At 43.6% G+C, this 27,287-nt stretch overlaps 1 protein-coding gene across 1 annotated transcript in view; it reads right to left on the reverse strand.

The window, feature by feature from the left end:
* The window catches only part of CHST3 (carbohydrate sulfotransferase 3), an 89,807-nt gene that overhangs the window by 39,986 nt on the left and 22,534 nt on the right, over positions 1-27,287 (reverse strand). The gene's annotated exons all lie outside the window — the stretch shown is intronic.

Raw genomic sequence — 27,287 nt, forward strand, 5'->3', positions numbered from 1 at the left:
CGCTAATGTTGCTCCTCACACGGGGGGGGGGGGGTGTTCAAGCGTGTTGCGCACCACTAGCTGGCTCCCAATGGAGCAACTGAAGTGTTGCTCCATTCAGGCATGCACTAGAATTAATGTTATGCACAGTTACCCACTTAAAGGCTGCTCCCTCCTGTCCATCTTTCACAGGAGGGGGGGGGGGGGTGCAGGGGGGTCGCAATTCCATCATCATAGACCCCCCCAGTTTACAATGCCCACATTACAGGCATTGTAAAGCACTTAGGGGGACTGCGGTGATGAGATTTAATGCTGGGCAGTGGGCAGGGTTGACTCCTCCCCCCCCCGGATGCAGGACATTACCGTGGTAACCGGGACAGTTTGAAGGTATGCCGCTTTTTAATAAGCTGCACTTCCACACCTAATCATCAGCTGCTGTATACGGGTAGAATCTATACTCCTTTTGTGTAGAGGACCATGATGTGCACCTACAGCATTTTTATATTTTCTCTAATCTATCTAGGTTTGTTGTAGGTTATTTTCCTTTATTTATGCAGCCTGTACCCTTATCCCTCACCACAGGTTACTATTCCCACTAGAAGATGATGTGGGCCCATTGCTACCATGAAGCTATACCACTAGCAGGGAAGACTGCAACCGAGAAAATTACTATACAGTATATTAATTTATTTGTATAGCATATAGCTAATGTTAGATATAAATCTGTCCATCAAACGTCCTGTGTGATAAGGCCAAAATGGACATTTAGAATGCCCAATCTAGTCACTTAAACAGCATCAAACTGGGCGAGATGCTTTATCGTCCGCAGCCCCTCTCTGCCACACATCGCCGGCTACCACATAGATAATTATCTCATATGCACTAACATACGGGATAACTAAGTTCTTGCGCTAAGAGCTGTCCTTTGCGATGTGCCCGGCGATGTGCAGCGATTCCCCAGTGGCTCCTCCCTTACTCGGGGCTGCTGCTCAGCCAGGGACTCCACACCCTCATCCGTGCACCCAGAAGGGGATGTAGGGGCTAGGGAGAAGGGCAGCACAGCAGTCTGCTGCTCGGACTCTCTCTCCCTGAACTTTGCCTATGAGAGTCTATGAGAGTCTGTCCTTTCCCACCCGAGTCCCATCTCTTCTGTCCGTGTCGGCACACATTTCCTAAGAATGCGCTGTGCAAATTCACTGGTATATAGTGGATGGAGAAGGTACAATTGGGCCTCTATGGGGGACATATTGAAATAGGTATCTGCACACTGTTAAGACAGGGTTCATAGATCTTCCTACGTACATGTTGTGCTCCGTGATCTCATATAAGTTTATATGTATATTGATATGTGCTGGCCGGCATCCCCCTGCAGTCTTCTCAGGGCTGCGGCTCAGTGGTAGCAGCTGCGGTGTAGTTCTGACCATTACACAGGTTGAGATAAATGCTGTATTGCATATGGGGCCTAATTCAGACTTTATCACGGGACAAATTTATTCTCAAAATGGGCAAAAGCATGCTGCACTGCAGGTGGGTCAGATGTAATGAGCAGAGAGAGAGAGATAGATTTGGGTGAGGTGTGTTCAAAGTGAAATGTAAATTGCATTGTAAAAATAAAGCAGCCAGTATTTACACTGCACAGAAACAAAATAACTCCCCCATATCTAAAGGTGCCCATACACAGTGTGATGATCGCACCCATTATGGGCTGGATCGCATTGCAACGCATTCAATTTGCGAGCCACCACTTATATGGCAGCATGAACAATCTGCATTCAGCTTTCATTTAAATGATGCATTATTAATTTAGAATAATACTCAAAACAGACACAGAGTAATATGATGTATAAAAAAATCCCCAAAAAGCAGGAATATGGACTGTGGGTACAATATAACATGTACAGCGGGATCTCAGACCAAGAACTGTGGCAGTGTTTGGCTACAGTCATTATTGCAGTCTAATAAGGCAATTAAATTCCAGTGAGCCCGTCTGGACGCGTGTGTTTGTCTAGCAGTTTAATAGTGCAAACATTTCACTAGTCACAACTCCAACTTGATGTTAACACCCCATTAAGGTGAATGGAGGAGAATTCACACCTCTATTGTTGCTTTATCACAAAACATTTTTTTATTTGAAATGCATGTACCAACAGATCCTTACTGTTCTCCAGTTAACACTTTAATGTTAAAATAAAGTTGTATATTACTACCACATGAGGCTGTTACTCACAATTCACTTACCATATATACTCGAGTATAAGCCTACTTTTTCAGAACATTTTTTATGCTGAAAAAGCCCACCTTGGCTTATACTCGAGTGATGGTCCCACTTGAGCCAATACGTTTTCCCAGTTTTTTGTTGTAAAATTAGGTGCATCGGCTTATATTCGGGTCGACTTATACTATATACGGTAGTCTTTTTTTGTGTGTGAATATTATTAAAAAATAATTTACGGTAACATACCTCCCAACTGTCCCAATTTTTGCGGAAACCTCCCTTTTTTGGGGGTCATTGACATGCCCCGCCCAGGGCCGGCAGTGTCCCGCAGTGGGATAAGGGGGGGAGGAGGGGGGGGGCAGTTGGGAGACTACTTGAGAACCGCCCATAGTACATACAGATGTGTGCTCTTCTCTTGTTGTGCTGCATGCCACAATGCACGCAGCGTGCATAGCTAAGTCGCACCTGCGGGTCCCCTATGCTAAGTGAATGGATAGCGGTGCAGAGATGTATGCCGCAATGTGTACGCATAACTGCAACAACAGAAGAGGACACATCTGCATGGCTTTTATTGTAAGCATTATGAATTCACGTAGAAGCTGACACAACACATTTACCTTGTCTGGAGACTGAAATAATATCCCGGAGGAGGAGTTACACTGTACATATGAACAAGCTGACTTCAGGAAATTTGATATTTTATTAGTACTAAAAATAAAACTACTGTGCACTATCTGGTTACAGGTAAATAATGCAGAACATGTATTTTATAAAAGCAATTGCTGACTTTGATCACATTAATTCTCCTTTTTGTTTGGGTAGCAGTTTCCAAAGGACAGAATCTACTGTAGGAACAAAAGCTGCTGCTCTGACAAATGGACTGTACTTTACAGACCTGTATTGAAGAACAAAAATATCTCTCCCCTGACTGCAATTTCTGCCAGACATCAGCTTTACACTTTGCTGACATGCTCATTACAGGGTGTTCTGTGCAAGTTGTCTTCTGATGAGCAGCGCCATAAAAGTGTATCCTCAAAGCTGGTCCATTTAGAAAATAAATCTGATAAAATACCATTTGATACTTCATCTGCTTGATTTATGAAACGGTTTGTAATTACCACATCCCTTTACTGTGACAGCAGCCATCTTTCTTTTAAATAGCAAGGGTATTTGTTGGCTGGCTTTGGTTTTACATTTGAGGGCTGGAGGCCTCTGATTGGATAGCCAGGTGTAAAAACATTGCTGCACTTATTAGCCTAAGGCCCTCATTCCGGTTTACTCGTTTCCACTGACTTGTATTTGTGAAGGCAGGAGATGTCATTCAATGGTTGGGGACTATCGAATGATTTCTCCTGCTGTAGAGACATGCGAGGGGATGTATTTTCGTTACACAGCCCCTCACATGTTAAAGAGGGAAATCATTGGCAGTGGGCGGTGCTCGGACGGGCGGCGGGCGGTGTCTCTGGTGCTCATCGCAGCGTACCGAGCCAACCAGAATTGTTTTTCACAGGACCGTCCTGTTTTTTTGGGACGGTCCCGCGTCCCACCAGGGGACGGCAGTGTCCCGTGGCGGGGGTGAGTGGGGGGGCAGTTGGGAGTCCCCCCAGCCTGAAGTGAATAGATGCTGTGTGCATGTGCTTCGCCCGAATTAGCATAGGACACGCCCCCTTTTCAGACGTGTGCGCGGCTACACTGTACGAGCGTCCCTATTTCCAATATGCAGAAGCTGGGAGGTAAGTTCACATGCAATTTCAATGAAATGTCTAAATAAAGTATGTCATTTGGCAAGTGAATGCACTATATAAGCTGTTGCTGTATTTTATGCAGTATATGTAAACAATGTCATCCTAATAAAGACAATAATACTAAGTATACAGCCTAAACATGTTCTATGTGCAGGTCAGATTATAATCAAGCCTCCCTTTCAGCTCATATGGGTAAGATTCACTCAGTAAATACATAGTGAAATACTGTAGTAGTTAAGGTTGAAAAAAAAGACACACGTCCATCAAGTTCAACATTTTTCTTTGTATTTGTTTTTATTCAATTGTAGTGTATTGTTGGTGTGGTATATTAAGTCGACATTCAATGTAGCCTATATTCAGGTGTTGACATTCACAATGCTGGCATTCTGACAATTGACATTATGCCAGTGTTTGACTTTGTGAATGTCTACATTCTTTATTAAGACGGCCTGGCTATATACTCTAAACCAGTGATGTCAAACTCATGGCCTTCCAGCTGTTGTGGAACTACACATCCCAGCATGCCCTGCCAGATTTTATATAATGGATTGCTAAAACTCTGGCAGGGCATGCTGGGACGTGTAGTTCCACAACAGCTGGATGGTCATGAGTTTGACATAACTGCTCTAAACAGTAATAAAAGCTCATTCCCTCTAGAACTCCCCAGCTCTTTTATATACTTCTCATATTAACAAACCACAAAAACATAGACCAGACAATGTCATGTGGGTTTAAATTACCAGACTGAGCAATTAGGAAAAGAAAATCTTTCCTCTATGTTTTTTTTTTGTTTGCAAATACTGTTACCCATACAAGGCCAAAGCACACTTATATAAGGGAAAACAAATTCCTCGTATACGCAAGTATACCTGGCCAATAAAGCTGATTCTGATATACTGTAACCCCCAATATATTGCTGCTCTCCATCTCAATTTACATAGGAGAGATCACATGAAATCACCAGTTGTTACAGATCTGGGCACACTTTTTCCCTGAATTTGTGTGATGTTGTGTGAACTGGCTGAATTCAGTCCCCCAGCGGTTTTAGCCGCGTGCCTGCTCGGGGTGGATGGCTAATGTCACATGACCCATATAGCAAGGGTTTTAACAAAGACAAGGGAATCATTCTTCAAAGAAGTATTAGAACACGAGGACATGCACTAAAACTGGAGGGAGGGTCACGGGAAATCTGCAGAAAAATGACTTCATAGAAATGGTAGTGGACAAGTGGAATAGCCTCCCATCACAGGTGGTAGAGTCTAATTCACTCATATAAACACGCTTGAGATGGACAAAATGTTCTCCTTACAAAGATCTAAAGGTGGCCATACACATGCAGATTTATCTTCAGATCTGGCTGGTTGGAACAAAAACCTGGTTATGGATGAGAGCAAATGACAGTTGACAATTTACTTGGAAATGCTGTAAAACTGACAAACTGTCACTCATCCATAACCATGTTTTTGTTCCAACCAGCCAGATCTGAAGATAAATCTTAATAGTGTATGGGCACCTTAAGGCATACTTGCCTACTTTTGAAAACTAGTTTCAGGGAGATTATAGTTGGTAGTAGAATTTTGCACAGCATCCATTGAGGGGGCGTGTCTAGTTCCATATATGGAGAGATTGTGAAAAGAGATTGTGAACGTGGCACTTAGAAGCGTGGATGTGCACTGTTGCATCTGAGAGGAATCTTTTAAAATGACTTATATCCAAATGTAGCTGAGCCCCAAAGCAGTTAGTAAGAGCTACAACCAGTGCAAGGCACCCCAGCGACCCAGGCAGGGGTGGGGGGGTGCGCCCCGCCTGCTGCTCCATTCGCTCCGGGGGTTGCAGCGCGGGGGGGGGGGGGTCCAGCCGTATCGTTACACAGGTGGCTAGGGCGGTCTGGCCGTATCGCTACACAGCACCTCTGTGCGCCGCTGACATGTTCCACGGGGGGATGGGGGTGTGTGTGTGTGTCCGGCCGTACAGCCTCCGATCTGCTGCAGGGGAGGGAGGGAGAAGGGTTTGTGGCACTACTCACCTGGCTGCTCCACAGGGGAAGGGGGGTGCCACAGCCCCATCGCTCACATGCCGCCGACCTGCTCCTGCCTCTCACTAGGCTCCACACTGCTAGGAAATGGTGCTAATGATTCAATGTAAATGTATCTATCTCTCATTCCTTTTATCCCAAACAGTGTAATGTGGGCTAGGTGAAATGAGGGAGATTGCTAGACTAATGAGGGAGAGAGGGAGATTGCTGTTATTTCAGGGAGTCTCCTGCAGAATGCAGGAGGGTAGGAAACTATGATCTAAGGGTCACACAGGTTTTTAGGTTTTTATAAGGTTAAAAAAAGGGGAAGACTAGATGGGAAAGTGGTTCTTATCTGCCTTAATATATTATGTAACAATCATCCAACAAGTGTATGCTCACCATTTGGTGTGGAGAATTCGTCTGTGGGTAAAACTGATAGCTGCTGGGTTGTGGTTTGCAAAGGTGTCTCCTGGTATTCCAGCTGTTATAGTCCTTTGTCAGACATAATTTGCTTTGGACATTCATTTGGAACCCTAAATCCTTTGGAGTCAGTATTAAGAATTGTAGGGATACCTCTTGGTTGTAAGAGGAAGGCCCTTATTCTGGTTCACTGCCAAAACCATGTGCATTGCAGGGGTGCAGATGTAACATGTGCAGAGAGAATTTGGGTGGGGTTTTACTTCAAAGTGAGATCTATTATGCAGTGTAAAAATAAAGCCACCAGTATTTTCCCTGCACAGAAATAAAATATCTCACCCAAATCTAACTCTCTCTGCACATGTTACATCTGCCGCCCCCCCCCCCCCCCTGCAGTGCACATGGTTTTGTCCATTTGAGAAGGAATTTGCCTTCGCGAGTGACCCAGAATAAGGGCCGAATTGTGTACTGAGGGCCTGTTTCATAGTTACTCTAATGAAATTCACAGTTGCCTACCCTCCTGCACTCTGCAGGAGACTGCCTGCAATTAACAGCAATCTCCCTGTCTCCCTCATTAGTCTAGCAATCTTCCTCATTTCATCTAACCCATATTACACTGTTACATTTTTAGGGGAAAAAAGGAATGAGAGATATTTACATTGAATCATCAGCGCCATTTCCCAGTACTTTAGCATGTATAGTATCTCTTACTAACTGCTTTGGGGCTCATCTACATTTGGATACAAATCATTTTAAAAGATTCCTCTCAGATGTAGCAGTATGCACCCACGCTTCTAGGTGTCACATTCACAATCTCTTTTCACAATCTCTAGAAACACCCTTTAAGTGGAGCATGACACCCCCCCTCAATGGGGCGCCTTGCTAAATTATACTACCAACTATAATCTCCCTGAAACTAGTTTTCAAAAGTAGGCAAGTATGATGCAATTGTGTTCTTCTAGGCTACAGAACTGCAAAATGTTAGTGATGCTTTGACCCAGAAATGAAATGAGACTCCCACTGGAGTTATTGCAACTGCGCATATATTTGCAGCATAAATGCAAAAATGAGGAATATCAACCTTAAAAGTAGCCTTATGGCTACACACACTGGACATTGCAGTAGCGATGCAGCCTCCAGGTGTTTGTATGTACATGATAGCAGCTGACGCACATGTGTCATTTGCAACCATTCCCTGTTAACACCCCAAACAGTCACTTTCTGTCAATCACTTTGGGATGAATTCCTCACTGCAAGCCGGATCACAGCGGCACCTTAACACATGTTAAGCCTGCTGATAATTGCTTACTTCCATGAGCATCAGCCATAGAGTACAACTGATACTGTACACGACTGGGATATACTGTAGCATATTTTGGCCATGTCACATGCTGTATGTTGGCGTCTATGCGTTAGGTGCTCTGTTTCCTGTTTATGTAGCTTTATGCACAAACCAACCTACGCACAGACCATGTGTATTTAACATCTGACATTGGCAGCTCAAGCAAAATATTATTTATAAACATCTTGTCCACGTTTTGTGTGTGCAGATTGCTGGGATTTGTTGTTTGTTTTTGTATTTTTGTAGATTTTTAGGCTATTTAATTTCTCAGAAGTCTACTGTACTTTGAAGGCAAGTAGAAAAGTATAACATATGGGTCCTGTTTTATTGTTTTTTTTTTGTCTAAAATGCTAAGATGTATATGCATTTGTACTCATGTAAAGATGGGTCTATGGAAAATGCCATATTGAAACTTAATCATGCTCACATAAGATATAATCCTCCCTTTCATACATTGGTGCCCCACAGCAGATGATCAGCAGACAATACATATACACACAGCAGCACAACTATAACAATTATACAGATACAGATACAATACGGGTAATACAGCGCGGGCGTATCTATATTTATTTTCTATTTTGTATGAATGTTTAGCATAAGTGGGACAAAAATCATTCGCCTGTTCGCAAATATAAGACGGTCTTGACTGACCTATATTTGTGGTGTGTGACTCATTACTGGGGTTGGTGCTGATGTCATGTGATGTCAGTCACCCACCCTCAGCAGGCATCGACCCGCCTACATTCGCAAGGGGACGCCCATCCTTTTCCTGAGTGCACCCAGCATTTTTGTTGGCACACCTAGGAAACGCTGGACGTCCCCATGCACCTGCCTCCCCTCTCTCAGCCCCGGTGATTGCGAATAGCTCCGCGACTATGCAAGTCGCCAAAGCCATTCACAAAAGGGGGCTGCGCATGCACATAATAGCACATGTGCAGTCCCCAAAACATCGGGACGGGGCTGAACTAGCAAAATTGCGAGACATCATGAATCAGGCCCTTTATCCTATAACAGCCAAACACAACCTAATCCATTATCTCTTTTCCACAAGACAGTCCCACGGATACTTCCGCCCATAGACACAGTAGATGCCTACAGTGGGGCATAGGTAATAGCGCCAGAGTTCGGCTGGCATTGCGCACCTCCGAGGTACTCTGGCCCCATTACGTATGCCCCAGTGTCTCATTCTTATTGCATCTGATGTAAGGGTCTACTGCGAAACAAGGTAACAGACTTGTCAAAGTGTCCGCTACAAAATAATAGTTCCCAGACTGACAAGTAAGTATACTACATATGCACAAGGGACACGGCCACCAGGTTCACCCCCATCTAGGTCAACATGTATTGGGTGGACCACTGAAGGTCAACAGGGCATAGGTCGACACCTGAAATAGGTTGACATGGCTGCGTTCGACAGGGCGGGAAGCATTCGGTCACCAATGGGAAAGTTGACGTGAGTTTTTCATGGTTTTTTTAGCCAATATGCGCGTGCAGCGAAGGGACGTGGTACATTTTTGCTGAGTCCATGTTGCCTGTGACGACATTCGGGACAAAACAAAGAAAACATTAAAAACTCATGTCAACCTTCGCATTGTCGACTGAATGCTTGTGTCGACATTCCAACCCTGCCGACCTTAGCCATTTTGACCTATTTCAGGTGTTGACCTAAGCCCTGTCAACTGTCAGTGGTCGACCGAAATTTGGTCATCGCAATGACCCATACCCATGAAAAGCTACCCTAAGACAAGTGGGCATATATTTATGGGCTGTCATTTGAAAGAATGTACAAAATGTAGCAGCAGTATGTAAGTACTGAATCACTGATAAAAGAGTTTTAGTTACTAATAAGCCATTTACTTATACAATTCTGGTTGGTAACACCTATCCACAAGCGTAATTGTCAATATAATACAATGTCATTTAACCCTTTGAGTGCCAAATGAATTTGTCAAAATGGATGTGAAAATTGACAAGCAGACATTTGTATCCATCATAATGACCTGTAATGTTTACCTTATATAGGAAATATAATTTTATACACAACATTTTTTATTTGAATTTATATAACAAATGTGAGCTATGCTGGCATATTTAGCTGATATTTTGCACATCTCTCACAGAGAGGGTTGCACTTAAAGAGTTAAACACAGTATAAAAGAAAAGCATACATAGACCCTCTTATAAAAGCACCATATAAATGTACAGTGTATTATAAACCATTCATTGACAGGGTATAAAAAGATCACCTATACACATGATACATTACTATCCATGTTATTGTCTTTTATACAATTTATCCTGCTTGCAGCTACTCTGTACTAGATAACACCCAATGGTTTAGCAAGTTACAATGAAAGTCTTAATAAGAACCCAATAAACGCATTCATGTAGAGGCAGGGTGTTACCTCTACTGGGTGCCGGATGCGGTCCCGACAGTCATTTACCCGACGTTGGGATCCCGACTGTCAAAACGCCGACAGACAGGTGCCCGACGGACACTCATAGTGAGTTTCCTTTGTGGGGGTTCACGACCCCCATAGAGGGAGAATAGAATAGGTGGCTCATGTAGCGAGCCAGCGTGGCGAGGGCAGTGAGCCTGCAAGGGGCTTTTATCTTTGCGCTCACTATGCTGTCTGAATCCTGGCAGTTGGGATCCTGATGTCGGGCAAATGACTGTCGGGATCCCGACTGTCGGAACCCTATACCACACCCACCTCTACTGACCTACGGGATCACAAAATCAGAGTCATTTGAAACAGCGGAAACAGCTACTGAGAATCCTCCACTGCACAGAGTTTATTCAATAAAACTGGATCTGTGGATGGGGTAAATTCTGGATCACATGTGCCCCTAAAATGTATTGTAAGTAGAAGACTTCACAGACATAGGGCCCAATTCAGACTTGATCGCTGGGATGCAAATTTTTGGAGCCCCGTGCAAGCTTGCGAATTGCTTAACAACAGCTTGCAAATATTATCTGGATCGGCGATTAGCTGCAAATCTATTCGCTCACCATCTAATGATTTTTGCACTGTGTGCAGTCTGTGTGTAACCCATGATTTGGCGGCTGCAATAGTATGAGTTAGATAAGGGCTGGAGCTGACATTGCATGACTTACCCTTAAAAAACGCCTTGGTATACCTGCGTTTTCCCTGACGCTCCCAGAAAACGTCTGGTTATCACCCCCTACGAGCCGTACAAATTTGCAGCTGTGTGGTCATGGCCGGAATTAGGCCCATAGCACTGAGAGTGGTTATCCGTTATCTGTATTTACATACATGTCAAATAAAGATCTAATTGTGCTAATGTTGGGATGAAACAAGCAAGTATGTTGGGTCAATGAACTGACTGAGATTTGCATTGTCAAACTTGATGTCATTAAATAGAAAATGTATTTTTAAAACCATAGGAATGAATTTTGTGTGCAGGTCTATTGGGATTCCACAAGAGACTTGTACAGCAAAATAAGTAATGCAAGCAGCACATACAGTAGTGGAATATGGCAAGGACAGTAAACAGACAGTCTTATGTCCTACTTGACCACACAAATGCAATGGCCAAATAGTCACAGATCGTTCCTTTCTGAATGGCCAAATGGCAGGAGCACACATTTCCTGTAAGGCAATGTTTGTGCATACTAATGAACCAACAGGATTTTTCCAAGCTTACACTAAAAAATTCCATCCATTTTCCCTGCATTGTGACTGCAGCATATCGCAGCAGACCAAACATGACTTTAATTTTGCATAGGCACACCATCAGATCCCCACTGGGAGAAACACATTGGCCCACACAGCAAAAAAAAAAAAAAAACATTGGCCCCCATATGAAAAAACTCACACTTATCCCCACTGCGGACCTCACATGATAACAACATACCTCACATGATAACAACAGACCAGTGCATACCTCCCAGCTGTCCCAATACTGTGGGACTGTCCCGGTTTTATGGGACGTTCCTGCGTCCCTCCCGCGGCCGGCAGTGTCCCGCGAGTGGTTGGGAGCCCCCCCCCCCCGAGTTGCTGACCAGCGCTAAATAGACGCTGTGCGCAGAGCGTCTATTCCTGCAGCCAGTGGGGCTGGGGGCATGGCTCTGAGCCTCAGAGCCTCTGGGCCAAAATGGGGCATGGCCTCATGGGACGATGCGATAATAGACCACGCCCCCTAATTTCCTTTGCCCCTCCTTCAGAAAGCAAAAAGTTGGGAGGTATTCGGTGATGTGGTGGTGGCTGTAAACTAGTGTGGACATCTCTAGCTACACTAGTGTGAAAAACGCTAAGCTAGAGTATGGCACTGTGTAAAATACACAGCCACTATCAGGATCCCTGTGTAAATGAATGTACTTCTTAATGTACAATGTACAAGTATCATGATGACAGCATATCCTGGTCGACCAGTAATTTTTTTTTTTAAATATTCAAATCGTTCCCATATACTTTGCAGCTTGTGAGTGAGGTTTACAAATACCATATTTAAAAAGTCTATTCATTTACAGACCTTCACAGATCACTGCAACAGAATCTCTGTGTCTTGTACAAGTTATATATTAACATATTATTAGCATAATATGTAACTGTAACATCTTAGTGGAAAATAACAGGAAACCTTTTCGTGTATTAAGAAAATCAGGTAATTTGCTTACATAGAAATCTTACAGTACCTAGTCTTTGATGATCCCCCCTCTGGTCACCCCCTCCCCGAACTGTGTGCATCTACTGCAGGTCTTTAGCATGTTCCATTCTTTTCCCCATAGACCAGGGGTTCCCAATCTTTTTTGATTCACGGCACCCTAGAGAATCAGAATTTTTTTCACGGCACCCCTAGGTCCAAAAAAAATTAATTAGATTGGGTTTATATGCGATTCTTAGCAGCAGTTATGTGGTAAAGGGTAGGATTTGCTTCTGTTTGTACACATTCTATGATTGGCAGCCACCAGCACTGGTTTTGCTCATAAATAATTAACCATTAATAATTTGAGTTGGTCCTGGACCACCAAGCCGCGGCACCCCTGCATGTGTCCCGAGGCACCCCTGGGAGCCACGGCACACAGTTTGGGAACCACTGCCATAGACCCTATTTTCTCCACTTTAGGGACCTCCCCTTTGGGATATCACTGAAGGGGATAGAAAAGGGGACGTGGCATTGCAATTCACGACTGGGAGAGCAGACACATTATTTACATTATAAAGATAATAAACACTTGCCTGTGGCTAGTTACTGTGGGCTGGCCTTTCCATGGGAACAGCCCTTTGCCCTTTTCACCTCTCACTTCTCATCCCCTTCCTTTGGGGATATGGGCACTGTAAAGTCTCATTACCTTCCATTCACAGCCTCATCCAGGGTGTGAGCTATAAGTGGAGCCTGTCTCTTCTACATAAAGTCACTCACATGTAACAGTTATTGCAGGGATGCTCCTCTATCAGAGCTCCTGTCCATGGAAGCAATTTATAATACATATTGGTAGAAATTAATTTATCATCAGAAAATAATCTAATCTTCAATAAACAGTAAATGTGCTTATTATTGCTGTATTTTTCTTCTAATACGCTGTTATCTGCACTCCCCCGATACCCATTTCAGAATGCCAGGTCAGAGCCAGCCCGACCTGGGTCCGGTGCTTTCACCTTAAACCCGGGTCGCCCATTAAATAGATGGCAACCTGGATTTTACCCATTTTATAACCTGGGTGAAATTGCTGGGTTGGTCGACAGGTTATAAACTTTGGTGCTTTCACATCGCACCTTGACCAGGGTCAACATGTCACCAAACTCCCAATTACCCGGGTCTGAGGAGAGGTGTGAAAGGGGTAATAGTGTCATCTATGCTCTTTGTTATGTAAATGTGTGTACATACTATATGGACACCTCCGGATTATTGTAAAACCTTTTATTTCCTGTAAGTTTTAGGGATTTTCCATTTGTACACTATTTCTGAATTTATTATTTATATGTAATATGTTAACATAAATCCTGTGTTGAAGATAAGGTAACTAAAATTTTAATTATTGCATGATATTTCTTAATTACCATTAACCCATACACTGAGCCAATTTCGGCCAATTCCGACAAATTGGGACGTGAAATCGGCACAAACCGGCCTAGTTTGATGTCCCCTCAGGTCCGATGTGCGATCCCGCACCATTTATTGCATGTAAAAATGGCACATCACATGCATGTGAGCCTCCCGGGGGCTGCCGGGGGGGGGGGGGGGGGGGGAGGAACTCTCAAGGGAAAACGGGTCCAACTTGTCCTTAGGACAAATCGGACCAGTGTATGGGGGCCTTTAGAAAAAACATTCAGAAAATATATTACTTTGCCAACCTATAGGAGAGACACTAATCGGTCTGACATGGAAGAATACTTTATGACATCAATTATTATAAATATGTTTACGTTTCCATCTCAGTCACAACCCATCCTGTTTGTGTTGAACACTGCGCACAGGAATGATATATATAGGGTATATGTTTCCTTTAAGTAGAGTGTTACAGGTGCCCATTTGTTCCTCTATCCTGTTGAGTCCATGTAATTTTTTCCTGGCCAAGGTTCTCATATTAGCGATGACGGCGCAGTGCCCTATTTGCAGATAATTCTTTAAGTTATATACGATTAGAGACCACTGGGTTGGCTGCTGAGACGAAAAATTATATAGCTCAAAAACACCTACTCATAATTCTGTGCTGAGCAACTGGGGCCAATGACTCAGACATTAAGGTCAATGTTTAAACACTTGGAACCCCAGGAAGCCTGTCATGGAAAATGTGTAATGAACAAAATATTCAATATAACAAATCATTTACTGAAGTGAGACCAAGATCAGACACTACGCCAACGCAGATGTAATGGAACACATGTAAAAGCACTATTTCAGGTTCCAACACGTCCATGGGAAACTCAAATCCAAATATAGCTTCCCATAGATCCCTGGGACCTATTTTATGCATCAATTGAATTGTATTCATTGCAGGGACAATGTGAACAGGAAAAGATCACAGTTCTTAAGATATACAGTTAGCCACAAACACCAAAGTAACTAGTAAAAACAGAGTGTTGCGAAATAAAACACTGCCACAAATTTTCTAGAACCAAGTTTTGATACGTAGAAAGAACTTATTGGGTAAAATAAAACACAGATGGAAGATATATTAAAGTGTACACAGTGGTACAGTGAAGAAAAAAGCAGCAAAGGCTTAAAATAGGTGTAATTATTTGTGGAACTGAAATATACCATATTACTACTATTAGATAGTTGAGGGGAAGCAAATAATTACTTTTCTATATGGTACATCTGTGGAAATCAGTTACCAACTACTTACCAGACGGTCAAAACAATGGAACAACATAACAGTAATATCAGTGCCAAGTGCTGTGTGCTCCCAAATGAAGCAATGCATGAATTTCTCTGTCAGGCGCCATCTGGTGGCCTCCAGCAAGCAAATCACTTGTAGTCCCCCCATAGAGGTGAGGAACAATGTTAGGGTGGCATGTACTAAGACGAAAATGTGGTAAAACCCCTGATTTACTGCATTTCCAAATGTATTAATACCGCCGCATCATTGCAGGGCAGGGTATCACCGCCCGCCACAGAGTCCTACCCCCCCCCCCACCCTGTCCTCCGTGCTGCATGTCACAGCCGGGGATGTCCTTCCAGCTGCAGGGGGGAGGAGGAGACACCGGGTACCGCCGCAGACCCCAGGAGGTGATGGAGACCCCCACACACCACATCACAGGTATCGTGGGAAGCCTCTGTCACCGCACCGCGATGTAGCCGCATGTTAGTAAATATGCGCTAGCATTGCAGCAGAGGCGAGGCGAGGAGCGGCGATGTGTGTTATTACATCCCGCCCTTAGCCTTTTCGTATATAGGATTATGCAATTTAAAAGCAGTACTGTATGCGTATTTGTAGAACACTGGGTATTTATCACAGGCGTATGTGTAGTCTGCTTCGGAATCACCTGATTTGGTGTTTTATGGAATACTGCAATACGACATATATTTTTCTATGTGAATAGCCTGGAAAATGGAAAAATTAATTGAACAGTACTGCCTTTTTTAATGTTACCGCACCCACGCCCTCCGCTTCTTCAGTTTTCATTTTCCATCATCCTTTTAAAAATATTGCTCTTAGATCCTTTTTTAGTCCAATCTACAGGTTTGGAAATCCCCATCGGAGAGCATAAATGCAGGTCTTTAAATATACAGAAATCTCACTTGAACCATCTAATGAGACTATCTTGCTCCATATAATGAAATCTTCTCATTTTCATATTGATATCCTGCCCTGCATTAATTAGGAAAGTGTATACCCAGTTTCACACATCAAAAGTGCAATGAATGATGCACAATCTTAAAACTCTCTTGTCATACAAATAGATCTGAGTCCCATAAGCCAAATACACTGCAATTAAATTACAATTCATGATGTCCCATTGTCATTTGTGGGTCTATTGTTCTTTCTGTATCACAAAGAGTAATGTGTGCATTGAGTGAGGGGGGGGGGGGGGGGGGGAACGCCTGGCTGGATCAGGACTGCAGACCTGGGATTGGATACTCTGAGAGAGAGGATGGCAAGGACTGATACAACCTCTCCTGCCAGGAAGGTGAGGTGCTTCCTGTTCATCCTCCAAGCATGAGCGGGCAGCCAGGAGATTTCAAAACTCCCATACACATGAATGGACTGCCGCTGATTGGCCGAGAGAGGTCGAAATTGATAGCTAATTAGTTCAGATTGCACGATGTTAAGCCACATCCGATCCTGATCCCAAGACTGCAGCACAGTCTATTCCTACTATCTCATAACAAGGGCCATGCTACTCAATGCAGCATGCCCCCTCCGCTGTCCCGCCCTCCCTTCCAGCCGATGCCGGAACCCCGCCGGTCCCAGTGGCTGCCGATATCGGCGGATGCCAAATGCACCATGTGTATACACTTTTAGAGAAGCTGGGGAATTCAGAAAAGGGAGGGATGAACTGACAATTGAGTAACAGCTAGACATTTAGCAAGTGCTGCAATCACTGCAAAGTGTGCTTACATTTCCTCATTTATGCAGAGCATTAAGCAGGCAATAACAGATCAGCTGTGCAGATACCATTTCCAGTCTAATTAATGTAAGTAAATTCCTTTCCATGAACTGTACTTCCGTTCTCACAATACAAATGATCAGGCACCAGGTTCAGCTTTGCATGCACTGGTCAATGTATCCTCTGCTGAAATGTTTTCAATGTAACAATCTCTGATTTACAGGAAACCCAATTTACCGTACTGCTCATCTACACCTTGCGCATGGTGCTTCTATGCACACAGATGGTAATTACAGGAACCTCTCTTCCCTGATGATTGTACCCAGCGAGGAGAACTTCTGTTTAGTGTGAGAGGTTCCTATGAATCCTGACAGATACTTGAACGGTCCTCATGGATCGTTTTTACAGCATTGCCTAACAGAAAAAGAAGTTAGATTTAGTGGATTCGTTTTACTGAAACCATTTCGAATGAGGTATGTACCATGGTAAAATCTGGGCCCATGAACCGTTTTAAGCCATGCCCAGTAATTTGGTGTTACATAACAACCTCCACTCGAATAAAGAGTGTTATGAAAAGTAATACCAATAAGACGTCATCTCAGGAAATACAGAACCAAAAGCTACAACAGAATCACATAACAAATCCCCTGTGTAGTTTCCTTGTTTGCTATAATGACAGCCATTTTGTGGTATAGACGTCTAAATTAAATCATAAAGTTAATATGTGATTTCTTATGCAAAACAATGAGCTGTGGGCTAGTTGCTAGCATGGATAACCACAGGCCGACATCTCTGGCATTCCTTCATTGTGTCTGTCATAGCTCAGGGCAGAGTTCTTAAATTCAGTCCACAAGTGTAGACCACATCTTGTCACGGAGACCAGAAGTGTGCTGGGAGGCTCTAGTATCCCAGAGCTATGGAATTTGGCCTTCTGCCTATGTGTTGCATTCTCACTCCCTGAACTGTGCTGAAATAGAAATAGAACGGATTTTCCTTATGCATCTCCAAGTTTCTCTATTTCATTCAGAGTTCAGCAGAGGACAGGCACATTTCCCCCGCAGTCCTACCCTAGCCTGACATGAGTAGTGATCCCAAGATACTGATGTCGCATATTAGTTTATTAGTAGCACCAAGGGAGCTGTATATGAGGAAGTCGTTTTCTAAGCTGTGCTGCCAGTGATATTATCCATCAGTCTAAACGCATAACTGAATAGAGACATCAGTAACGTTTCCATACCACGCATTAGCGACTTCTGGTGTAATCTAGAGAGGAGAAGGCTATCATTAATCAGTTGCCATGTCACAGGGCGTGCATTGGAGTAGAGCTGTTCTGGTCTCCAAGGCTATGTAGTTTGTTATCATCATAGAAATTCCCAGAAATGTTATATTAGATGTTACACTATTAAATAGGTTTTCTGCCTTGAAATCAAGGCTTGCGTACGCCCGTTCTGTTTAACATGGTTTAATCACTCCCATCTGATGTTTACAGTCAAGTCTTTATATCCGAGGACAGACCTGCTGCACCCAGAATAAAGCACAAAAGTTGCTGTCACGATCGTTGATCAGATGTAACGGATTTAGTTCTACAGCCTGGATTAGTGCTACCTAGAGCACAGGCACAGAGTCTAATGCACTGCTGGTTACACCACCGACCCCTGAAAGGTGATTTGAGCGCATACTGTAGGTCATGTGTTGGTGCATAGTGTGATTGTCAGCAACTTTAAGGGCCTATGTATCAAAGCCTAGGGAGAGAGATAAAGGACCAACCAGTCAGTTCCCATATGACATGTTACAGGCTGTGCTTGTAAAATGTCAGGAGTTGATTGGTTGGTACTTTATCTCTCTCCATGTTTTAATTCATGTACCCCCTATTCTTTTAATGGAACTGGAACATTAGCACCCAAAGGGATACACGAAAGAAAGCAGAAGTTAAGTCCAGCCAAGGTCAAAGCCAGTGAGTCCAAACTGATAACTCGGATAAGATGGTCAGACACAAGCAGAATCATGCACTGGTAGTCAGTGTCGGTGTAAGGCTTCTCAGCACCCTAGGAAAAACTTTTTACCTACTGCTCCCCCCCCCCCTCCCTACCCCCCAGGTGGCTCCCAAAAATTGTTTGGTCCTCCCAGTCCTTCCCGGGAAGATGGAGAAGTCCCCTGCTCTCCCTGGAGGCCACCCTATGACATCCACAACAGAGTACAAGGAGGAGGGGGCAGTAAAGTAGGGAAGTATGCCTCAAGGAAAAGTAAGATGGTGAGGTCTTATTGCACATTCCTCATAGACAGCCATGATTTTTTGATAGGCAGACTTGGTAGCTGCGGGAGAGGAAGATAAACCTGGCTGCAGAGTTGAGGACAGATTGGAGAGGAGCCAGTTGGGATTGAGCGAGGCCGGTGAGGAGAGCATTACAGTAGTCAAGCCGTGAGATGACCAGTGAGTGGAAATGACTACAGCTGTGCACCAGCTAGGTGATTTGGAAAATGTGGACTGTTGGTAGATCTTGAGGACTGGTATGGTTAGCCCTGTTCTAGAACATTGGACGAAGTGCTGTGTACATTCACTGCGTTAAAAGATAGTTTTATGGTACTAGCTGCATACTGCAGTATTAAGTTTGCCTTTGCTGCTTTTCATTGTATTTATAAAATTGATGCAGTTACCAAAGTGAGCAATCAATAAGCAAGAGATGGAAATGTTGACAATGGAGCTAAGAAGTTCAAAAGAGGCTGTCAGGGAAGGTACTGCCTCCTCTTCCCATCACAGACAGAGGCATTGAGTGCCAGGAATTAGACCACAAGGTGGTGTGACTCCTGTTTGCCCTGTTCACTTCATGGGAGGTTTTCCTTGTTTATATTGTGTTGGATGTGCCTGCAGCTGTGTTTACTGGGCTGTATTTTTGCTTCCATTGTCTAGTAAGGGAAATACACTTATAAGGTGACAGAGTAAAAGTACTGAAAAGAAGGGGGGCCGCAGTAGATATCTATGATATTTGCTACATTCCCTCAAAATGTGTTTTCAAAAGCTGTCCAGTTCTATGGGGGGCTGTTAAATTTGACATTTTATAATAATGCAAATCAAAAGAGGTTCTCTGCTGTCTGCTTACATATGCGCCAATGGACATGGTAGCATACGCAGTAGCCCGGTGGGAGGTCCAAAGCTGGAAGTAATGTGATTGAATATCAATTCTGGTCAAACATAGGATTCCTTCGATAAGAAATCTTCATTTTCAGGGGCAATATTTAATAAAAATGCCCCAATCATTTTAGATTAATGTTATACAAATATATTAATTGTGGGACTGTGAACTGAAGAATCATACGGTAGCTATTCCAGCTATGCAGAAACTGGCTTTAGGCTATACTATATCAGTTTGCAGCTGACAATGTACCAAACTTGTGTGCTATGGAACGGTCACTGTAACACCCTTTTTCCACCAAAAACCTGGGCCCAGTGTTAATTGAATACCTTAAAGTGAATAAAAAATGCACCTGCATATGAGGGCAATTCTTGTCACTGATCTTAGTAAATCCAACCCTCAGCTCTGTGTAAATATTACTGTGTTAACTATGCTACTGTGGATAAATAATGGAAGGAATGGCTACTAGTTGATCTGTACTTTTGTTTTCTGAATTGCATTTTGCTTTTATTGTTATAGGGAACAGTTTTCTCAGTGGGATACCAGTGGCTGTGTAACCTCCATTAGGCTAAATAGAGTGTCCCGCCACCTTTTTCTAATATAAACATTTTCTTCTCAGAGATGTGCATGAGAAAAAGGGGCATGAGGAGACATAAACAAATAAACAGAAGCCCAAATTAGCCAACGGTGTGATAACACACAGCTGCTTCCTAAACCATTGTGTTCTCTTCCGTGTCAGTCAGATGCTTTTCAGTAAGACAATGCACTGTGTGTGAATGTTTACACAACCAGAAATAGGCAACAATATACAACTGGCCACACACACTGTATTATCACTGCTCGCAGAGGGAGACTGCAGATATCACTACCCAAACCTCCAAATTATAATCTAATTGACATCAACATGCTAGTAAATAAGGTTGGCAATGGTTCCCAAACTGTGCGCCTAGGCTCCCTGGGGTGCCTCGGAGCACTTGCAGGGGTGCCTCAGGCTGGTGGTCCAGTACCAATTCAAATTATTTATGGCCAATGAAACAGGCAAAATCAGTGCTTGGGGCTTCCAATTATATTCACATAAAGGGTAGTGGATAAGTGGAATAGCCTCCCATCAGAGGTGGTAGAGGCTAAGACAGTAGAACAATTTAAACATGCTTGGGATAGGCATATGAATATCCTTACAAAGAAATAAGGATTAAAAAGGGTTGAGTTTACCTGAAGGGTAAAAAAAAAGGGGCAGACTAGATGGGCCAAATGGTTCTTATCTGCCGTCAAATTCTATGTTTCTATGTGGGAAAACAGAAGTGAATCGTATTCCTCACCACATAACTGGACCTAAGGATGACATTTAAGCACAACTCATTTTATTTAATTGTTATTTTTTTATTCTTGGTATCAAACTTTGGCCAAGGGGTGCCCTGAAAAATATTCTGATGCTCTAGGGTGCCATGATTCAAAAACGTTTGGGAACCTCTGACATATGGTAAGGCTTTAACAAGGTACAGGTGGGAGACATTCTTCACAGGAAGAGCAGCAGCAGAACACGAGGACATGCACTGATACTAGAGGGAGGAAGATTCAGGGGAAATGCGAGGAAGAATTTTTTCACAGAAAGAGTAGTAGATAAGTGGAATAGCCTCCCATCAGAGGTGGTAGAGGCAAATACAGTAGTACAATTTAAACATGCTTGGTGATAGGCATATTGATATACAGGTTGAGTATCCCGTATCCAAAATGCTCGGGACCAGGAGAATTTTGGATAACGGATTATTCCGTATTTCGGAATATTTTAATATTTCAATGATGTATTTTGAAGTATCTTGCATTTATGCTGTATAAACACATAATATACACACAAATATATTTTATTACCACATAAAATACACACAAATATATTTTAATTGTTCAAAAAACAAGGTTTCAAAACATGAAACAAAATGTGTGTACTATCTCAGCACTGAATTTGAATGCCAAGCAATCATTGTCTTGCACATATATAGTGCCAGTTACATATCATGTCCCCAGTGATGCTGTTACAAATGTCCCCAGTGAGTTTTTAGCAAAAAAAAAAAAAAATTTCACTTTCTGGAAAGTCCGTATTTCGGAATAATTTGGATAACGGATATTCGGATACGGGATACTCGACCTGTACTTACAAAAAAATAAGGATCAAATATGGTTTGAGGTAACATGTTTAAAAAAGGGGCAGACTAGACTGCCAAGTGGTTCTCATCTGCCGTCAAATTCTATGTTTCTATGAAAAGTTAGGGTGAGGCTGGATATCACTGATCTAAAGCTGCTGCTAAAAACAAAATGCTAATGTTTGATCTTATGAAGTTGTAAACTATTACAATGAAATGCGCCAACCCCAATGTGAAGGTAGAACATCCATGCAACTGAATATGGCAGTAAGATTACTTACACACCAAGGGCGGGATTTGGCAACATTTTGCGGTACATCCTGCAACGCATTGCACTAATACTAATTGCTTATGTACTAACGTGTGCGTTTAGTAATAAAAAGGGCAACTATCCCGATAAGGGCTGCCCTCTGCTTTGAGTGCTGGTCCATATGACCCAGGAGTCCTTCTGTGCATGTACGGAAGGAAATCCATAGGCTTCTATAGCATAACACCAGTTTTTGGTGGCATTGCCCTCTGCACCAAAGCCCTGGCATCTGTGGCATAGTGCATATGGGAAATGGGACCAAAGCCCATACATCCTGCCCCAAGACAACACTTATATAGATATAAGTATATATCTATATATGTATATAGAGCTGTCCTGGCAACGTATAGATTTACGGTATTATGACCCATAGCTTATATGCAAATGGATGACCTGCGTAAGGAGTGTAGGTGCGCAGCCCTATCATAGAAATCTATGGGTACTGCTATGCTGCAAGAACACAGCAGATATCCCTTATATGTATTTTCTGTGGACCTTTTCAATACACATCCATATTTGCACACATCCATATTTGATACCACCCAATATCAGAGCCCGCATGCACTGAATCAACCCCAGAGTGTATAGCAAAGATCAGCTACTGTATGATCCTCATAGGGATGACAGATGAAGCCTGTATTCGGTTTAATACGGTAATTCTGCCTTAGGAGAAAGGCACGACTGGCGCTAGAGTAAAAACGAGCACACTAGAAGATCACAGAGAAAAGTCTGCCCTGCAGGAATCAGAGCTGGAGTCTCTGAAATATGTATTAACCCTTTTACTAGCATTCAAATATTAGTCTAACGCTCTTTGAGTCCTGTTCTCTTATGAATAAATCATTTGTACTGACTTGTGGGCATTCCTCCTACAAACTGCATGCTTTTAATAGTTGTTTGACAATGCTATTACATCTACATGTAATTAATGCGGGTTTGTGAATACAGAGGTTTTGTCTGATGCATTTTCAACATCCTGTGTTTAAATAAACTTTACTGCCTTAACCCATAAGTGACCCTTTTACTGTTAATTTAACCCTGTGTATCATGCTGGCTAACTTAGGACCTTATACAGGTTCTTTCGCTGTTGCCGCTCGTCCGTAAGGGTACCGATGTTTTGTTATTGTTCATGCACATTTTTGCACATGTGCATGTGCTGGGTGCGTGCGTTCACAGCGAACAATCTGTTTGCTGGGTACATGCACCCATCCTTGCATGTGGAGGGCGTTTCCTGGGAGTTCCCACAAGAACGCCTGGCGTTTAGCCGATGACGCGGGTGGGCGGCCAGCTGACATCACCGGATGTCTGCTTCCCGCCCACTTCCCCCGAGCATCCACACATATAATAAATTACTTTAGGGTCACTTTTGTATTGTGTGTGCCTTCGCCATCATTTGATGGTTGTCGACCATCGAATGATTGGGGGCGGATACCACAAGGATGCGAATGGATGACACTGTGTAACATCCGTTCACAAGCCCTGCGTGTGAATCCACCTTGCGAATGGGTGCGAATTCGCATCTGAATAAGTCAACCAGAATAACCTCCTTAAAGTACCATTATATATTAAGTTAAAACAAAAAGGCCCTTTGGCTGGTGATAGCAGTCAAAAACAGAGGTAAGTGCTGTGCACAATAAATCATAGTGCACACTGCCTTTAGGGTAACAGGACGGGACATATCTCTTAAGGTGAAAATAAGAAGAAGTACATGATGTTTGCACTATTTAGGTCCAAAATACTAAATATATTCATACATAAAAGAAAAACAGGTACCGACAGTGGCATCCAATATCACAACATTCTGTCCAACCCGGTGTGTGGCAACAAGATGTGAATAATGCAGAATACCATGGTCCCTATAATTCTCAATTGGCACTCTGGTCGGCAGTTGTGTGTCCATCATAGGTGCAGACACTACACTCCTGACTATATTGTATATTGTTGCCTATTTCTGGTTGTGTATACTACTGAATAGGCCTCCTGCGAGGTTCACCTGCTCCCTACGTTTCTCTGTGATGCCATCTTTCTAGTGATGTATTTAGAAAAATGGCACCGCACAGGAGCTCGCCCAGTGCCAGAGTCTTTGGTCTCTTCTTGAAATGCCACATCTTTCCACATTTATCACAAGGAACATGTTGTAGCGGGAGGAACATAGGAAGCTGGTGTAGCACACAGAAGGCACAATCGAACATATATGGGTGGGGGTCCCACATTATGATTGGGGGAGGGCACTCCATGCAGCAACATGTTCTGAACATGTCCCCATGATCTGCACCAATTTATCATGCTCTGAAAAACGTAACTTTCTGTTAGAAGACAATGGAGGGAGATTCTCTAAAACAGAAATGCGGTAAAAAACATATTTTCTGGGTTTTTACCGCTTATTGATATGCAGCAAAACCCGCACGGCGGGTTTTTCGCTGCGGGGGGGTATCTTAGGATTCATGATTTTCAGTGCAGGGAGGAGGAGGTCACAGGTCCGGGTAGCACAGTGCTGTGCTGTCCGGACACAGGTGAGGGGGGTCGGCGGTGGGTCGCGTTAAGAAGCCCATAGGCTTCTATGGGGTATCAACAGCAAAAGCTGCCGATACCCCATAGAAGCCTATGGGCTTCTTAACGCCATCGCCGTCCCGCATTGACACCCCGCCGACTCCCCCTCACCTGTGTCCGGGAAGCACAGCGCTGTGCCGCCTGGACCTGTGACCTCCTCCTCCCTGAACTGAAAATCATCTTCTGGGTGCAGGGAGGAGGAGATCCCGCCCCCCCCTGCAGCAGCAGAAAAATTCACCGGGTAAGGGAGGGAGCCGACAGGACACGTCGCACATCGCCGGCTCACCGCAAAAGACAGCTCTTAACGCAAGAGCTGTCTTTTGCCATAATTATCGCATATTTTAGAGCATATGCGATAATTATGTTAGCGGTAGCCGGCGATGTGCGGCGGTAAGGGGCTGTGGATGTTAGAGCACCCCCCCCCCCCTTATACCTCACAAAGCAATGCAGAGGGGTTTGTTTACTAAGGTGGGAGTTCTACTGACGATAGGATGTTAATATGGGCAACCAATCAGATTCTATCTATTTTCTGCTAGAAGGTGCTAAATAAATAAGAACTAGATTCTGATTGGTTGCTATGGGCAACATCCAATCTTCATTAGAAATATCATTTTAGTCAACGGTCCTAAATGCATGCCTAATTCTTGCTGATGAGAGAAAGCAGAGCACAACATCTAACATGTGCAGATAGGAAAGGATTACCATTATTCACTAATACATAATAATATTCCTGTTTCCTAAAATCCTCCCATACAAGAAGCCAACAATCATAACAGCGAACTGTTTGTTGTTCTTTTGCTATACGTCACTATAGCCCTATCCCTGGGGAACAGGAGGCTCTGACAGATTGGTATGTACTGGTATAACTCGGTGTCAAAGAGCAGAATATGCTGTATGTATGCATTTTAGTGAATAACACGTTACATTTGAACCCAATGCATTTAGAAAAAGTACATTTGTATGCTTAGCCTACCTCCACTTTAGTAGTAACATTGTACCATTACGGCACTCATAGGGGCCCGTTTATTAAGGATTGCATTTACAATGCGATTTGGGTGGAATATTACCTATCACATGGAGATATCACCCTGCACACACAGGGACAAGATGACAACGTCCCTGCAATGCGCTCAGCTGGGTGCCTGGGGTTCTGCGCATGTGCAGTCAGCACTGACCCCCCCCCGTCGGCCCAGCGGACCGCACTGCCCCACGGCTGTGCGGTCTGTAGCCCATAGGCTCCAATGGGCTACTGCCATCTCAGAATGCCGGTACCCCAGGGACCCAAAGCGAGGCAAAATGAGCTGAAATGTGTTCTTTTGGTGGAACAGACTGTTCTGTATGGCTGAAATGGTCCAGTAATACAGACAAATATGCAGTATAGGCGATAGCCTGCTGTGACAGCCCTCCACTGTATGGCAGATATATCCAAACATCAAAGGTTTTTTAAGTGCATATTAACATATTAGGAACATTACCACAGGTGCAAAAGGAGCTGGGGGATCTGCGCATCTGTGGTTGGTGATGACCCCCGCCAGCAGTGCGGTAAGTAGCCCATAGGCTACTGCCAACTCAGAATGGCGGTAGCTGCATGACCCGATGCAAAGCTGCCCAAAATTGGTACATTGGGCAGCATCGCATCCAAATATAAACCTATGGGGGATGCGGCTGCGGGCGAAACAAGAAAGAATGCAGCAGGTATGGAAGATTCCTGCTGCAGTCCCTCCATCATACATGCTGGCAGTACTTAATATTTGTGGCTGATCCCTGAAAGAATTAGTACAAATAAATAATAAATGGGCCCCTATGGCTTAGAACATCTCCCACAGCTGCACCGATACAGGATTTCTCGGTCTGCAAACGGTAATACAACATTCAACAAAGGGTGTGCTCCTGGGTGGTAAGCAGAGGGGGTTGGTCGAGGGGAGTGTGGGATGGGTGTGGGCACCTGCAAAGGGGAAGTCTCAATTGTGTCAAAGGTAACATCTAAGCAGTTCCCCAAAACGGTAAAATGGGTGTTTTTATTGCGAAAGGGATCAGGTGATTCTGAAACAGGATAAGGATCCCTATTCCAGACTCTTATCGCCCTATATCTTGGCTCACTACCAATGTTAAAATTCTGGCTAAATTACTTGCAACGCGTCTTAACTCTGTCATTCTTTCCGTTATCCATGACCAGACAGGCTTTATGCCAGGAAAATCAACACTCCATAATCATAATCCAGAGATTGCTCTGTCACCTGCAGAAGGGGACCTGCAATGTGGATCAGGAGACAGTGGTGGTGTCCTTGGATGCCGCCAAGGCCTTAGATTCAGTGGAGTGGTCCTACTTGTGGGAGGTCCTCCGTAAATTTGCCAAATTTTATTTGTTGGATCCAATTAGTAAGTCCTGGCTTACTTTTCGTTATGAACAGAGGGAAAAAATCAAT

This window comes from Crinia signifera, chromosome 6 (assembly GCF_055691185.1).
Source record: "Crinia signifera chromosome 6, ASM5569118v1, whole genome shotgun sequence".
NCBI lineage: Eukaryota > Metazoa > Chordata > Amphibia > Anura > Myobatrachidae > Crinia > Crinia signifera.